Source organism: Aquarana catesbeiana, linkage group LG03 (assembly GCF_042186555.1).
Source record: "Aquarana catesbeiana isolate 2022-GZ linkage group LG03, ASM4218655v1, whole genome shotgun sequence".
Classification (NCBI taxonomy): domain Eukaryota; kingdom Metazoa; phylum Chordata; class Amphibia; order Anura; family Ranidae; genus Aquarana; species Aquarana catesbeiana.
Genome location: NC_133326.1, coordinates 631557274 through 631569514, shown reverse-complemented (window position 1 = coordinate 631569514; position 12241 = coordinate 631557274). Strand labels below are relative to the sequence as shown.

General features: G+C 47.1%; 2 protein-coding genes across 4 annotated transcripts in view; one reads left to right on the top strand and one right to left on the bottom strand.

Annotated features, from left to right (window-relative positions):
• Positions 1-12241, bottom strand: part of LOC141133225 (adhesion G protein-coupled receptor E3-like) — a 455441-nt gene that overhangs the window by 269995 nt on the left and 173205 nt on the right. The window lies entirely within an intron of this gene.
• The window catches only part of LOC141133227 (E3 SUMO-protein ligase ZBED1-like), a 227489-nt gene that overhangs the window by 77513 nt on the left and 137735 nt on the right, over positions 1-12241 (top strand). The gene's annotated exons all lie outside the window — the stretch shown is intronic.

The window sequence follows — 12241 nt, the reverse complement described above, 5'->3', positions numbered from 1 at the left end:
TATAAAAAAATTGCATAACTGAAAAGCAAACCATGATAACATAAACATAATAACAATAAAACATTGCAGAATAGAATACAGTAAAAAAGAGCAGAACAATAGAGAGAGAATAGAGAGAGAGAGAGAACAATGAAACGACAACTATTTTTTTTTTTTTATTTTATATTTTTTTTGTGTTTTTTTTTTTACACTTTTTTTGTAACTGTAACTTTTATAACTGTAATCGGATCCAGGTTCGGGTCTCTCAAAATGCGATGGCATCTTGGGAGACCCTGTGAAAGTGTGCCTAGTCTGTGCAATGCTGTACCCTACGCTAATACTCAACTAGTGAATGGTAGCGTTCAAAACATTCACCAATGCAAAGACCAGGATTGTCAGGACAGGAGGGACAATAATAGCGGGGTCATGCCTATATCCGCGCTTGCTGCAGACACGACATCTTTTTTGGAGGGGTTCATTGGGTAGGGGTACTCGGAAGGACAAAGAAAATGCCTCTCATGCAGCCGACTGCATTTGGTTGGGGATGTGAATGGGGGAAGTACGGGCGCTGCAGAAGTGGTGGGTTCTCAATTAGGATTGGCGAATGCAGCAGGAAGGGCACTATAGGCACGACGGGCCTGTGTTTGTCTTCTTCTTGGTGGCAGCGGGACACTACTTGTGCTTGCCACCTCACCAGCTTGAACTGCACTTATGGGACTTGCCACGTCACCAAGTGTTACTGCAGTGCTGGTTTGACTACGACCGGGGTGTACTAGGCCGCTGGCGCTTGCCAGTTCACCAAAACGCTACCAAAAAAAACTGTTAGCGATTGCAGGGATCAGGCCTGACTCTGCAAACGCTGCAGTTATGCGTTTAGTGTTTTGTAAGTGACAGTGATCGATCGATACTGCACTTGGGTGGGCTGGGCCGGGCGGAGGGGCAAAACGCAGGTGCTAGCAGGTATCTAGGCTGATCCCGCTAACACTGCGTTTTTGGGAACCCTAAACTGCTGGGGATGCTAGTATAGATCTGATCGGATCAGATATTGATCCGTTCAGATACTATACCACTAAGGGAGGCGTATGCTGCGTGCATGGGTGTTAGCGGTACTGGCGCTAACCTGACGCTGCCTGGGGCTGGTGCTTGCCAGTTCACCAAAACGCTACCAAAAAAGCTGTTAGCGATCGCAGGGATCAGGCCTGACTCTGCGAACGCTGCAGTTATGCGTTTAGAGTTTTGTAAGTGTCAGTGATCGATCGATACTGCACTTGGGTGGGCTGGGCTGGGCCGGGCGGAGGGGCAAAACGCAGGTGCTAGCAGGTATCTGGGCTGATCCCGCTAACACTGCGTTTTTGGGAACCCTAAACTGTTGGGGACGCTAGTATAGATCAGATCAGATATTGATCCGTTCAGATACTATACCACTAAGGGAAGTGTATGGTGCGTGCGTGGGTGGGTGTTAGCGGTACTGGCGCTAACCTGACGGTGCTTGCCAGTTCACCAAAATGCTACAAAAAAAACTGTTAGCGATCGCAGGGATCAGGCCTGACTCTGCAAACGCTGCAGTTATGCGGTTAGTGTTTTGTAAGTGACAGTGATCGATCGATACTGCACTTGGGTGGGCTGGAATGGGCCGGGCGGAGGGGCAAAACGCAGGTGCTAGCAGATATCTGGGCTGATCCCGCTACCACTACGTTTTTGGGAACCCTAAACTGCTGGGGACGCTAGTATAGATCTGATCGGATCAGATATTGATCCGTTCAGATACGATACCACTAAGGGAGGTGTATGCTGCGTGCGTGGGTGTTAGCGGTACTGGCGCTAATCTGACGCTGCCTGGGGCGACGCATATCACCGCTGGGCGATCAGGGGGCTAAACCTTTTAGTCGGTAATAAACGGCGGGTGCCCTGACACTATAAAAAATAAACGAACTAACCAGCGTCACCCGTAACGGTTATACGGTGATCAGTGGTGAAAGGGTGCATCAGTGGTGAAGGGGCAATCAAGGGGTTAAAACATTTATTAGGTAGTATATGGGGGTCCCTGACGCTATAAAACGCTGACGGCTAACCTAAATATTTACCTCCCTAACTAGCATCACCATCGACACTAATACAGTGATCAGAAAAATGATCGCTTGACAACACTGGTGACGGGGGGTGATCAAGGGGTTAAAATTTTATTAGGGGGCGTTAGGGGGGTATCCTAGACCTAAAGGGGGCTAACACTTACTGCCCTACCACACTAACTGTCACAAACTGACACCATGCAGTAATCAGAAAAAAACAAAAAACAAAACTGCTTGGTGTCAGTGTGACGGGGGGGGGTGATTGGGGGGTGATGGGGGGGGATCGGGGGGTGTAAAGTGTGCCTGGCATGTTCTACTGTGTGTTGTGTTGTGCAACTCACTCACATGTCTTCTCTCCTCGGTGCCAGAACGGAAACTGCCGAGCCGAGGAGAGATTACATAATTTCTTCTGCCTCTGTGTACTACACAGAGGCAGGGGAAGATTCTCATTGGCTGGGAGCGATCGTGAGGGGGGGCACGAATGGATGGCCTCCCCCTCATCTCTGATCGCTGCCAGACCAAAGCCGACCGCCTCGGGCACCGGGGGGGGGTCCGATCAGACCCCCCACCCGCGGGAAGGCAATCACGTACCAGGTACGTGATTTTGCCTGCCTGTGCCATTCTGCCGCAGTATATCTGCGTTAGGCGGTCGGCAAGTGGTTAAGTAGCCAGGTGAGATTGGCTGGCCTCTAAAGGTGAACACATGGAGGAGAGGTAAGCTGACAAAGATTACTGCAAAACCATGACAACTTTGTTCAGTCAGAGGAAGAGCAGTGGAGAAGGTGGCCAGCTGACCAATGCCTTTAGACAATTTTTCAGTCCTCAGCGCCAAGGTCTGATCGGTTCAAGCAACCATCGCCAGCGTCTGCATTACATGGTGCAGGAATATCTAGGAGCAAGAGCAGACTTGGAGACCTTTCCAACAGAGCATCCACTGGGTTACTGGGTCATGAGGATGGACCACTGGCCAGAACTTGCTCAATATGCAATTGATCTACTGGCCTGTCCTGCATCCAGCGTTCTTTCTGAATACACATTCAGTGCTGCTGGAGGGTTTGTAACTGATCAGAGTGCGCCTGTCCACAGACTCCCTTGATAAGCTCACATTCATAAAAATGAATCAGTCTTGGATCAGCAGCAGCTATCAAGCACCTGATGCTGATGTAATTGATTGATTTTTCTAAGGCTGTGGGATCCCTTGAAGAATGCCTATGCTGAGTGACTATCCTATTCCTTCTCAATCTTGATGATGCTAGTTTCCAACAATATTTTTGGTTTAGGGAACCACCACCACTGCCTAAGGCCCAATTTTTCTGTCTCTGTTTAACAGGGGCATGTCATTACAATTTCTGATCTAATATTTCACAGCAGGGCCCGTTCCTGCGCCCAACAAGAGTATCTGTGAGGGGTTACAGTGTTGTGACACCACCACCACCAAAGGCCCAATTTTTCTGCCCCTATCCCAGCAGCAGAAAAAAAGGACAAGCGTGCCCCATGGCCACCTGCAGAAGATGCACCATGTCCATGACCAGCACTGTGGACTGTAGACACAGAGCCTGCTTGCCCTCTTTTAGTGACCTGTGAGCGTCTGCCTCTCCTTGGTGGCCTTCCGGACCACACTACACTGTATTATGTACACCACCAGAAAAGTAGTAGCAACTGCACTATGGGTGCACGGTACTGTGTACACCAACAGAAGTGTAATAACAACTATGGGTGTACTGTATTGTGTACACCACCAGAAAAGTAGTAGCAACTGCACTATGGGTGAACGGTATTGTGTACACCACCAGAAGTCTAATAGAAACTATGGGTGCACTATATGTATTGTGTACACCACCAGAAAAGTAGTAGCAACTACACTAGGGGTGCACGGTACTGTGTACTGTCTACACCGCCTGAAGTATATTAGAAAGAGTACACCAGGAATGGCCTGCAGTGAGATATAGCTAAACTGTATGCAGTGAATATATATATATATATATATATATATATATATATATATATATATATTTATTAAATACACTGCAGCTAACTGAATCACCTGCCTGCCAGAAGTATATTAGAAAGAGTACACCAGGAACGGCATGCAGTCAGATCTAGCTAAACTGGATACAGTGGATATATATATATATGAGACTGACTGTATATATCAGTAATGGCGAACGCATGGCACGCCGAGCCGTCTCTGTGGGCACGCCATGACAATTGAGAAATTATACACTGACAAATCATTGTCCACACTGCACCCGCGAACTACATCTCCCACAGTTCTCTGGGGCTAGCAGTGATGTGTCCGAGTGGGCGTGACGCATGCTCCGAACGTGAACGCTGAAGCCACGCCCCCCGTTCTCGAGCACCTGATGTTCAGTGCCGAAGCACCTGCTGTGGGAAATTCCTTCCTCAGAGCTACGGACACCACCGGAGCGACCGGGGACTGACCACACACTGCAGCCCAGCTGGAAACCGGAAGACAACCGAGAACAGCAGAAAGAACTACCCTATGCCTGATTTAAAAGACTCAAATGTGAGTTTAACCATTTGCCGACTGGGCCATAGCCGAAAGAAGGCTACAGCGCGGTCGGCTTATTCTTGGAGGGCGTCCATGGACGTCCTCTCAGAATCTTGCTCCCGCGCACTCCCTGGGAAGCGCTCCTGGAAAAATCCGTGACCACCAGGTCCGGAAGACCCAGCGCGTCACGGATCACTGAAAATGGCTGCTGGTAGCGGCCGTTTACCACGTGAGCGCTCCGTCAAATGACGGAGTGATCATTTGTAAACAAACCGGCGTCATGTCATGACACCGGTTCCTCCCTCCCCTCTCTGTACCGATCTGTACAGTGCGAGGGGAGAGGGGGAGAAATCGTTTGCAGAAGCGCTGTGGGCTGAATCTGTAGTGCCCACAGCGCTGCTCAGAGCCCATATTCTGCAATACCCTGCCAATAATCTGCAGTACCCTGCCAATACTCTGCCAATACTCTGCAATAAATTTTAACAGAAACAAAGAATTAATTTTTATTTTTTTTAACAAATTTTCAGTCTTTTTTGATTTATAGCGCAAACATTTTTTTTAAAAACCCAGCGGTGATTAAATACCACCAAAAGAAAGCTCTTTTTGTGTGAAAAAAAGGACAAACATTTCATATGGGTACAGAGTTGCATGACAGTACAGTGCGAGAGGAGAGGGGGAGAAATCGTTTGCAGCAGCGCTGTAGGCAGGATCTGTAGTGCCCACAGCGCTGCTCAGAGCCCATACTCTGCAGTACTCTGCCAATACTCTGCCAATGCTCTGCAATAAATTTTAACAGAAACAAAGAATTTTTTTTTTTTAACCGAATTTTCAGTCTTTTTTTATTTAAAGCGCAAAAAAAATTAAAAACCCAGCGGTGATTAAATACCACCAAAAGAAAGCTCTTTTTGTGTGAAAAAAGGACAAACATTTCATATGGGAACAGTGTTGAGTAATTGTCATTCAAAGTGTGAGAGCACCGAAAGCTGAAAATTGGTCTGGTTAATAAGGGGGTTTAAGTGCCCAGTGGTCAAGTGGTTAGACTTTTAAACTGAATAAAGCCTTTTTTTAACTAACTTACTACTCTTATGCCCCGTACACACGGTCGGACTTTGTTCGGACATTCCGACAACAAAATCCTAGGATTTTTTCCGGCGGATGTTGGCTCAAACTTGTTTTGCCTACACACGGTCGCACAAAGTTGTCGGAATTTCCGATCGACAACCACGCGGTCACGTACACCACGTACGACGAGACTAGAAAAGGCCGGTTCAGAACCAAGCGCGGCACCCTTTGGGCTCCTTTTGCTAATCTCGTGTTAGTAAAAGTTTGGTGAGAGACGATTCGCGCTTTTTCAGACTCGTGGCTTTCAGATCGTTTTCTGCCGTTCAATTTGTGCTTGTGGGTTTGTATCTGCTCTTCAGTACGTGCAGCAAGTTCCGCATGACTTTAGGTAGTCATTGTATTCTTGTTCGTTCGTTACTGGTTTTCAGGTCGCTCTTCACAGGCCTTGCTGTTCTTCAGTGCGTTCTGTTACTTCGTTCTGAGCAGCCGACCGTTTTCTAGCCATGTTTCGTATGCGTACTCCTCGTACAGTTCGTGCTGTGCGGGGGCTTGGTGTTGGGGTCCTGACCTTGACACAAGTCCAGTCCATGAACAGGGTGGGGAGGAGTTCATGGACCAAGAATTGGTTGCTTCAGCGTGACCAGTTCTGTCATATGCCTTTGCTCTGTGAGATCCGTGAGAATAATCCTGATGATTTCAGGAACTTTCTCAGGATGACGGACCCCGTATTTCACCGTTTGTTGGCTTCGCTGACCCCCTATATCAGCAGGCAGGATACCTGCATGAGGCAAGCCATCACTCCGGAGCAGAGGCTCGTCGCTTCCCTGCGGTATTTGGCCACAGGGAGAAGCCTGCAGGACCTCAAGTTCTCGACAGGCATCTCCCCCCAGGCTCTTCTTTGTGGACATTTACTGCTTGTGTTTGTTTGAGCTGACCCTGACAGAAATGTGTGGAGTCCAGAAAATGTCGTGATTGTGTAACCTTATACAAAGCACTGTTGGCTGTTATTTACTAAATGCAAAGACACTTTTCACTACAAGTGCACTTGCAACTGCACTGAAACAGCACTTGTAGTGCAAAGTGGATTTGCCCTTAGGAAATTACCCCCATTTTCTCATAAAACAACAATTACATCACCCCAAAAGTGTTGTAGCGTTGAGACAATAATCCACACATTCTTGATGAACAATCTTTTTAATACCTGCACAATCACATGTGCATTTACCAAAGGTTTTTCTGACAAACCAACATGTTTGTTGTATAACAATTTTTGTGGTGTCATTATCCAAAATCAAAATGTGCATTTTATAGAAAACAGGCCTGTGTAAAACCAACAAGAAAGACACAAATCTTGATCTTACAAAGTTCACATTAGGTAGAACTTGAAGGCAATATCAGACATCAGTATTTAGGAACTGTGTTTGATATAGCGTTCAGATGGGGGAAAATCACCCCTGGAAAAGCCAAATTTGGAAGATGCACACAAATTTCCCAATGTCAACATGTGCTATCTGCCATCAGGGGGGATCAAGGGACGTGTTTTGGGGGAGAAAGCCCTTCCTCACCGCTACTTTATTATTGAGGAAGGGGTCGCACCCCCAAAACGCGTCCATTGATCTCCCGTGATGGCAGATAGCACATGTTGACACACTGTGTGCATCCTCCAAATTTGGCTTTGGGAAAAATCACAAAAACATTTCGCACATTGTAGCAGACAAAAGAAGAAAGTGATTTGGAGGGGTTTTAAACTCGCCCCAAAACATCAATGATGTTTTTATATTTTGGAATAACATCATTGATGTTTTGCTTGATGTTTTCCAATTGTAAATTACACCCCATGATCTCCCCGATCAGGATCTGGGCACTTTCAGATGTGAAAGGATCTTCATCCACAACCTCACGATCACCTAAAAAGAGAGGAACCCAAAATAAATTAGGTTTCCAAAAAAATGCCGCCATCCATCTCTTATCGGAGCCTGTGGTCGCAGACACTCACCTGTTGTGGTGACTAGTTCCACCACGTCTTCATCCTCCTGCTCATCTTGTGTTGGGGGGATTTCCCCTTCTTCCAGGGGGGGGGGCTCTGGTCTCCTCGGATAAGGGGTGTCCTCCGAGTCTTTTCTCCCCTATGTAAAACAAAAATGCTATAATTAGCACACAGATATTTAATGTCAGAACTATAAAGATGAAACATTGCTTGGAAGTGGGGTACAATTATCTATTTTAGCCGAGTTCCAAGATGTAGCTTTTTTAGTGTCCTTTGTCAAGCTGCAATACTTTACCTGTTTAGTACAAGCTTCACAGATGGAGACCCCCCCTATAGTATACACTGGAGCACCTGTGTGCCCCCCCCTAATAAAAATGGTGTTCTTGTGTCCCACACTAGTGCTCCAGTGTCCAGATGTGAAAACAGCTGCTGAGTGTCCTCTCCTTACACACAATCTAGTTTGCATTTCATTCTAGTAACAAAGCCATCTACACAACCCAATTCTTTGAAGACAAGTATAGGGTGTCAAAATGGTGGCCAAATGCATATGGGATAAACAATGGTATTTTATAGTCCGAAATAAAAATGTGTGATCCGAACGAATAATGTGCCCATGAACATGAAAGTTGACATTTTAAACTGTACAACAGTTCCTAAAAGCACATGGAGCAGCACGAACGTAATAAACACAAAAAGAATAGGAACACAACAACTACTTACTTTTTTGCAGCACTCTCCGGATCTTTCTGTACTGCTCATGTTCTCGTAATTTCAGGTCCGACCACCGCTTCCTGTGCTGATCTTTCGATCGTCGTACCACGAATTTCTGGTGCAGACTCCTGACCACTTTTGCCATGATCTTGGCCTTTCGGACATTGGGGTTGGGGTAAGGCCCATACTTTCCATCATAGTCGGCCTTCTTCAGGATGTCCACCATCTCCAACATCTCCCCAAAGGACATATTTGAGTCCTTCAATCTCCTTCTGGATCGGGACGTTTCAGGCTCCGGCCTCTCCTCCTCCTCCTCCTCCTCGTTGCTACAATTAGCACGATCCTGCTGTCTATGCGCCATGTGCTCTTCCCCCACTGCGCCGAACGAAAAGGGGCGGGGAATAGACTAGAAAGAACGTCAGGGGCGGGCGGAGTTATACGCATGCGCAGTGTGTATAAATCGTAACACGCGTGCGTCTTACGTACGATCTGTGAGCGGAGGAAGGAGCATCGGAGACGCCGATCGTGAGAACGAAGGTAGGATCTAAACTTGGGCCTATACTGCTTCGAAATGGAAGCCTATATTGTAACAAGATTAGGGGAGTTTGGCCTGACATTAGGGTTTGTCTTGTGTTGTGTCTTGCAGAGAAAATGGATGGGTTCAACGACCACAATTTCCGCCCCTGTTTATTGACAAGTACAGGGAGCTGCCCTGTCTGTGGCAAGTGAGACACCCCCACTATAACCATAAACAAAAGAGGCAGGCAGCGCTGGAGAAACTGCTGGAGTTGGTGAAGCCGGTGGTCCCCACAGCAACCATCCCTTATTTAAAAGCTAAAATTGGTGGCCTGAGGAGCACATATCTTAGGGAACGCAAGAAGGTCACGGATTCCCAGAGATCCGGAGCTGCAGCAGATGACATTTATGTCCCCAGGCTGTGGTACTACGAGAGACTGCGATTTCTGTCAGACAACACTGAAGTCAGGGAATCCCTCTCTACTCTTCCTTCCATGCTTCCTTCCATACCAGCTGAGGCTTCTGATGTCCAACCTGGGCCTTCCAGCCTGGAAGAAGTGGAGGAGCCCAGCTGGAGTCAGGTATAGCATTCTTCTACAGATTTCTGGGCAATAAATAAATGATGTTTACTAGATGTTATTATTGATCATTAATTGAAAGTGTTTTACATATCAATAGACAGTAGTGGGCACCCAAAATTGGGACAAGAATGAAAACTGCTGGGCTCAGAAGGATAGTCTGTTATATTTGTTAACATTCAATTTGCAGCAGTCAGGAGGTGAAAATTGTGTGTGATTGATGGAAAAAATACTAAAACTATGTCCCTTTTTCATACACAGGAAGACCTCAGTCAGGAGGAGGCTGTGGAATGTGGCAGCCAGGAGGAGGCGGGGATTAGTGTCAGCCAGGAGGAGGCGGGGATTAGTGTCAGCCAGGAGGAGGCGGGGCTAAGTGTCAGCCAAGAGAAGCCTGGGACAAGTCGCAGCCTGACTGAGTCTCAGGTTCCTCCCCTCCACCTGCCATACAAAAGGGCCAGGAAGGCCACTCCCAGTCCTGTGCAGTATTCAGCATACAGGCTGATCCAGGAGGCTTCTGCGTCCCTCAGAGCCTTCCCCAGTCCTGCAGAGGCCTTTGCCTGCATGGCTGCCACCAAATTGCAGGGCATGCAGGAGGGCCAACGCAAGCTCTCTGAGGACCTGATTTATAAAGTCCTACGTAAGGGGGAGAGTGGGGAACTGACACCCAAGACGGATGTCATTGAGATCGACGATCCTCCTCCTCCTGCTGCCACAACTCCACCACCAGAGCCACCACGTGGAAGGAGGCGTGGAAAGAAGACCAGAGAGTGATGACCCTGGGTTCAGTCTGGTCTGACAGAAGATGCAGTCTCTCGTATGACCACAGCCTGGGGACACAGATGTCATCTGCTGCTTTCCGGATCTCTGGGACTTCTGGACCAGACTGCCCTCCCTTAGATATGAACTCCTCAGGCCACCAATTTTGCTTTTAAATAATTGATGTCTGCCCTGGGGGTCCAAGGCTTCGCCCACTTCTGCAGTTTCTCCAGCGTTGCCTCCCTCTTTGTTTTTTTATAGTTGTGACCCCTTAATAAAATTTTTTTAGGTAAATTCTACTCTCCTGTGTGTGTTTTCATCCAAAAAGGACAGTTTGTTGGTGACGATTCAGGTACATTTCTAACATAAAATGTGAAATTAACAAGGGACAACAACACCAAACAATCTCCTACAGATTAAATAGAACAACATATCAATGGTGTTGTGGGAACTTGTCACAAAAAACACACAAACATTTTCGGGAGTACAAATCAAAATCACCAAAAAAAAAAAAAAAAAAAGAGAAACACAAAAAAAGATTCTACATTAAAGGCAAAAAAAAAAAAAAAATATACAAAAATATGTTGTCAGATGTGAGAAATCAAAATATATTGAGGGAATCCCGATAAATAGTAACGAAAGAAGTTTGTGAGAAGTGTGTGTGAATATGAGCATCAAAACTACTTAATTCTTGTCACATTATAAAGAAGAAGAGAGTGCGCTGTATTAAACCATTTTGAACATTGCAGCGTGACGAAAGTGCTGTATCCATTGCGAACGCCAAGTTTACCAGAACGAGCTGTCCCATCTCGGAATTTCTTCTGAGCATGCGTGGCACTTTGTGTGTCGGAACAGGCCACACACGGTCGGAATTGACGCGATCGGATTTTGTTGTCAGAAAATTTTATCTCCTGCTCTCCAACTTTGTGTGTCGGAAAATCCGATGGAAAATGTCCGATGGCGCCCACACACGGTCGGAATTTCCGACAACACGCTCCGATCGGACATTTTCCATCGGAAAATCCGATCGTGTGTACGGGGCATTAGAGCGGCGCTGCTCTATCTAAAAAAAAAGGCCTCATTATTAGTGTCATTGTGAAACATTCCCCCCCCCTCATTGGTGTGCATTGTGCCTCATTATAGGTGTCATTGGGAAACATTGTGCCCCATCATTGGTGTTATTCGGCCTCATTATTAGCGTCATTGGGAAACATTCCCCCCCACTGGTGTCATTGTGCCTCATCATAGGTGTCGTTGGCAAACATTGTGTCTCATCATTGGTGTAATTGTGCCTCATTATAGGTGTCATTGAGAAACATCATTGGGGGGAATAGTGCCCCTATCTTTGGTGTCATTGGGAAGAATGTGTGCCCCTTCATTGGTGTGAGTGGGAGGATTATAACCTATTTAGTATCAATGTATAAATAAGTGCCCCATGGGCCTAATAAAAGCAAGCCAAGGGCCACATCCAGGGCTGGTGCAAGGATTTTTGACACCCGAGATGAAACCTAATTTTGCTGCCCCCTGGCTCCACCCCTGACTCCATCCCCTTTGCCCTGTCCATGTACATCCCACCTTTTTAATGAAGCGCCCATCAAATGCAGCCTCACCAGTGCCCATCAAATGCAGCCTCACCAGTTCCCATCAATGAATGTTTGCTTGCTTCCATTCATTTGGGAGTCGGGACACAGACACAGTCCTCTGCCGCAGCTGCGCCTCTGACACTATGTGCGTACGGAGTGGCGGCTGTCTGCTGATGCTGAGACTTAGTTGCTTGCTGCAGACAAGAGAGGGTAGGAACACCAGTGGTCGGGCGACCTAGGCAGCATAGCGTCCTAGGCGGCTGCCTAGTTTGCCTAGTGGTAGCACCGGCCCTGGCCACATCCGGCCCCCGGGCCACAGTTTGGAGACCAATGGCCTACAGTCCAATTCACCTTAAGGTGGCGCTATATATAACATATGGTATTTATTTGAACCTGTGTCCTGGCCTATGGACAACAATGACAATTTTTTTTTTCATTCCAGCCCTTTGGATTCTTCTCTTTGGATTCGCGACTTGCAGACCCAGCAG